Here is a 5771-nt window from a genome sequence, read left to right on the forward strand (position 1 = left end):
AGCAAGACAGTCACTAAGAATGCCTGCCACAATTGCAAGAAAAGTAAAGAAATAAAACAAAAGAAAGAAAGGAAGAAAGGAAGAAAGGAAGAAAAAGAAAGAAAGAAAGAAAGAAAGAAAGAAAGAAAGAAAGAAAGAGGCACCTGGGTGGCTCAGTTGGTTGGGTGTCTAACTTTGGCTCAGGTCATGATGTCATGGTTTTTGAGTTTGGGTCCCACGTTGGGCTCTGTGCTGACAGCTCAGAGCTTGGAGCCTGTTTCGGATTCTGTGTCTCCCTGTCTCTCTGCCCCTCACCTGCTTGCATGCTCTCTCTCTCTGTCTCAAAGATAAATAAAACATTAAAATTAAAAAAAAAAAAGAAAGGAAGAAAGAAAGAGAGAAAGAAAGAAAGAAAGAAAGAAAGAAAGAAAGAAGAAAGGAAGGAAGGAAGGAAGGAAGGAAGGAAGGAAGGAAGAAAAAGAAAGGAGGAAGGGAAGAAGGAAGGAAGGAAGGAAAAAATGAATGATTTGACCCAGTCTCCTCAATGTTGATACAACATTTTCTCCTTCTTGGTGTTCATTCTGCAGTGAGTTGAGGCAAACACTCTGTGAAAGTATTTCCATTAAGAAGTCAGTAGAACTGAAGTATATTCAAGACAAGTGTCCACAGACTTGATGAAACTACCAGCCTTTATATCAATTAGTGATAATCTACTTTTAAAAGATCCAGAGATCAATGAAGCAAAATAAATAGCCCAGAAACAGACAGTGAGACATGTATGCATTTACTACTTGATAAATAATGCATCAGCAAACTACAGAGGATGGATTATTTAACAAAAGGAGCTTAAAACAAATTAGCTACCTGGGAATTTACAAGCTTATATTTACCTGTTACCATGCTAAAAAAAAATTATTCTCTCTCTAGGGAATAAGACAGTTTTTTAAAGGATTAAATGCAAAAATCAAAGTCAAACAATAGAATGGAACAAAAACCTACTTGCTGGGTGTGCTATTGTTTAACCGTAGAACTCAAATATACAACTTATATTTGTTTATTTGATTGAACATTTTTTTCCTGAATTGGGTCTTTCCAAAATGCTTTATCAGACAGCTCCTGCTCTTCACTTAATATTATTAATTTTGCTTGAAACGTTATAAACCAGCTGTTTTTATTTCCACAGGTCTGGAAAAAATGGGCATTGATTCCTATTCACCATCATTTTTTATTCTCTCTTGTCATTTATCATCACCTTTCCCCAGAGTTTTATCATTTTCCTCAGAATTTAATGATCTTCCCCCACCCTTTCCCACCACAGTTCAGTTTTGATTTTCTGCCATGTTAAGTCAACCATCCACTGTTTTCTATATACTTCTATCCTTAAAATATATTTATTTATAAATTTACTTTTTCTCACTATGAAAATATTTGCTCATTAGAAAATGAAAGTACAAAAAAAAAGAAATGAAATTACAGAAAAAAATTAAAAGAAAACAATAATCACACATGTTTACATTTAAAAAATTTTTTTTGATGTTTGTTTATATTGAGAAAGAGAAACAGATCACAAGCAGGTGAGGAGCAGACAGAGAGGGAGACAAAGAATCCAAAGCAGGCTCCAAGCTCCTAGATGTCAGCACAGAGCCCAGCGTGGGGCTTGAACTCATGAACCGAGAACTCATGACCTGAGATCTGAGATGAACTTGGACACTTTACCAACTGAGCCACCCAGGCACGCCAACACATGTTTGCATTTTAATCCAATTCTTTCTACATATTTCCTTGTGTGATGTGTGTGTGTGTGTGTGTGTGTGTGTGTGTGAGAGAGAGAGAGAGAGAGAGAGAGACAGAGAAAGACAGAGAGAGACAGACATATGCACAGACATACCATGTTTTATTTAACCTTTCTCCGTGGGGCACTTAGATTGTTTCCAATTTTCATCCTTGTAAGTAGTGCTCAGATAAAAGTCCATTTGCAAAACATTTAGAAACATCTCTGAGTATTACCAAGCATAGGTTTCTAGATTATGGAAATTTTTCTCATCTATGGTTTTTCTTATCTCAGCTTATGTCGGGGAAATGTAATTGAAAACAAAATTTTCCGACCCAGAATCTTCTCCACAAAGGTAGTAGAGAAAGAAATCAGTTTCATTGTTGAATAAGCATTAAGTCAGAATATAATGAGCATGACAGGAAGTCGGCCAAGGGATCACAAAGACAGAGAGAAAGCTCGCCTTTTTACACAGTCAAGTGAATACCACCCATTCCATACATGTTTTCAAGACAAACAATGAACTATTCCTCATGCAAAAGGATTTCACAACAGGGGTCCCCTTGGTGGCTCAGTCGGTTATGAGGCCGACTTCGGCTCAGGCCGTGATCTCACAGTCCGTGAGTTCGAGCCCCGCATCGGGCTCTGTGCCGACAGCTCAGAGCCTGGAGCCTGCTTCCAATTCTGTGTCTCCCTCTTTCTCTGCCCCTCCCCCACTCATGCTCTGTCTCTCTCTCTCTATCTCTTTCTCTCAAAAACAGAAAATAAACTTTAAAAAAAATTTAAAAAAAAAGGGCTCCAGAACACCTTTGTCGCACACAGTTCACCCAAATTTTACCTGGTAATTAGAGAGATAATCTACGTTAGCTAATGACATTATCTGGAAGAGAAACAAACTTCTATTTTTATGATTAGTTGTTTTTCAACTTGGAGCAACCCTGACACTCCCACAGAAAACAGAGATGGGGTGCTGTCTCCCTCACGCTTACATTTAAAAGGGAGAGCCCCCAAGTTCTACAGAAAGACATTTCTGGGTCACAAAGCAGACAGTTTTTTTAAGGATTTATGCACATTTTGAAGAAAGGAGAAAGCACTTACAAGTTTTCTAAAGCAAATGCTTTAATGCTCTAAGAAAAAGGAGGAGAGAGAAATCTCTTCCCTTATTTTCAACAGGGAGAAAAAAGCCCTCTTCTGTTTTATTTATATTTGTCCTTACACCTGCTTTTGTCCAATAAGAAAGTCGTTTCCTTTGATCTGATTTAAAATACAAAACACCTCTTAAATAATGCCTACATTTCATGAAGTAAGTCCATTTGAAAGAAAATACTCGCTTCAAATTCTTAAAACTTCGCTTTCACTTAGCGTGAATTGAAGATGGCTCTCCTTTCTTTGCCAGCCCTCCCTTTGTGCACTAGAGTTTTATTCTCCATCTTTGACCCTACGATGCCTTTGACCAATTGCAAATGGTGGAAGCTACACGAGGCTTGTTGAAAGTACTGCTTTTTACCCTTGAATCCTTAAAGGCCTCATCCACCATGCTTGGTGTCTGACTACCTTGCTGGAAGCACATGATGAAAAAGCCCTAAAACCACACGTACAGGAAGAGAGAGGTGCCCATCTGAATCCAGACCTTGAATCATCATTGCCAAGTGCCAGGCAGTGAGGGAAAGTGTTGTCATGGGCTCTTTGGACCCAAACGACCAGCTACAGTCAGTACTGCAGGCCAGCTGAACCCTGCTGGAATTTCTAACCCACAAAATCATAATATATTAAATGGTTGTTGTGTTAAGTCACCAAGACTTGGGACAGTTTGTCATTCAGTAGGAAACAACCAGAATGGAGCCCAGCACCGAATCTTTTTTTCTTCTTTTCATTCTTCCTTTGATAAAAGTAAAAGCATTATATCAAGATTCAGTGTTCAACCACAGTTGGGTTGTAAGACCAGGCTTCATTGCTCTCGGAAGGCTTCTCTGCTTTAAAGCTGGAGGGCAGTTTAATTTCGAAAGCATTTTTACAATTTAGCACCTAATAAATCACAGTTCCTCTTCAAAGAGGATTTCCAGATATCCACTCACATCTCTACTCTGGGGGGGGGGGGAGCATAGGAAAGCTGGTCCAATTCAGAAAAGGAAAAAAAAAAGATGTAGAAAGACTCATTTATGGTTCTTGCCCAAGTTATATTCTCACTAGCTTCCAGACAAAAACAAAGGAAACAAAATCTTTAAGCATGGGCTTTCCTTCCCACCATCCCTCCCACACATCATTTGCAAAATACAAAAATTAACCAAAGATAGAAGCAACAAAGCTGATGATTTTAGAGACTGGTAAGTAAGGAAAAAGATGGGGTATCTGGAGAAAACCCAAGTAAGAAGGAGGTGGGCATATGGATGATTTTCCGTTTTGCTTTATTTTGTTTGGCTGTCTGTTAGTAGAATTTATTTCATCTTTAAAAAAATTAAAAGTAAAACAAGGGGCACTTTGGGTGGCTCAGACAGTTGAGCACTGGACTTTAACTTGGCTCACAATCTCACGGTTTGTGGGTTCAAGCCCCGCGTCAGGCTCTGTGTTGACAGCTCGGAGCCTGGAGCCTGCTTCAGATTCTGTGTCTCCCTCTCTTTCTGCCCCTCCCCCACTCACACTCTGTCTCTCTGTCTCTCTCTCTCTCTCTCTCTCTCTCAAAAATAAATAGACATGAAAAAATTAAAAAAAAATTAAAACAAGAAAATCCAATTTTTCTTTTAACCCATTGGCAAGAAAGAGTGTAGAAATTCTTTCCTGAATGAGGAGAATGTTCAGTTCTGACTTTTTGTCTTTTTTTTAATGCATTTTCTTTACAATGGAATATTATTTCTCCTGAGTTTTTGTATTTTTATGAAAGTTCCTTTCTCTTTCCGATATAGTCGTACGTACTTATTGGCATATGAAGAGGAGTTAGGGAAATGGGCAGAAAATAGGGGTTAGCAATATAGGCCAGAGAGGATTTATGACCCACGGTGATTTGGGGAATAAGGAAGGGGCCCACAGAGCTCTTAGTCTAAGGAAGACTAAGCTTGCTCTCCAGGTGGAGAGGCAGCCCAGTTGGTGCACATCTGTCTCCCAGCAGGACTGGGTTGACACTGAGCTCGCCTGGAAGGGGGTTGGGGGTACATGGGTGCAGCCAAAGGGAACCAGGAGAGCAGCTCTGGTTGCTGCTGAACCAGGGCTCAATCACACCTGACCATAAAGGACGATGAGGACGTTGGAGACCATCAAGGTCTCGGGGAAACAATCCCAGATGGCAAAGAAATGACACAACTAGATTATGGGCACTGGAGCCTGGGGCAGAAGGTCAGAAGAAAAAAAAAAAAAAAGAAGTCTGAGTCTGGACTGTTGGACGTTCTTGTTTTCTTCTGCTTTCCATACTAAAAGTGTCAAATTAGCTGCAGGATCGGGAAGGCAGTAGTAGTTCTGAACTCGAACATCAAAGGTGACGTATTTGTAGTGTTTTCCTGGAGCAAACCCTCCTCCCAGCTCTGGACCAACCAGTTCCTTCTGTTTACTGCAAGAGTCAAGGCTGACCAAGTCCTCCCTTCCATGTCCCCTCTGCCATTCATTGCTTTAGTATTGCCTTCAAATTAGCTGTCTGAGGGACAGAGTTGTAGGATCCTAGAGGAGCTACAAAATTCCTTTCTCTCACTCACAGGGGAATGCGGGTTTTTCCTGGGAGTAGACTTAGGGTGGGTATTTGCTCTCCTGCAGTCTTTACTCTGCCATCTTCTAGCTTCTAGGTTAGTGATAGAAATATTTGATGCAGGGCCCCTGGGTGGCTCCGTCAGTTAAGTACCCGAGTCTTGATTTGGGCTCAGGTCATGATCTCACCGTTGGTGGGTTCATGAACTCAAGCCCTGCCAGGGGCTCTGGGCTGACAGCTTGGAGCTTGCTTGGGATTCTCTGTCTCCCTCTCTCTGCCCCTCCTCTGCTCATTCTCTCTCTCTCTTTCTCTCTCTCTGTCTCCTTTTCTCTCTCTCTCTCTCTTAAAATA

Source organism: Puma concolor, chromosome C2 (genome assembly GCF_028749965.1).
Source record: "Puma concolor isolate L17-30 chromosome C2, mPumCon1.1.hap2, whole genome shotgun sequence".
Lineage (NCBI taxonomy): Eukaryota > Metazoa > Chordata > Mammalia > Carnivora > Felidae > Puma > Puma concolor.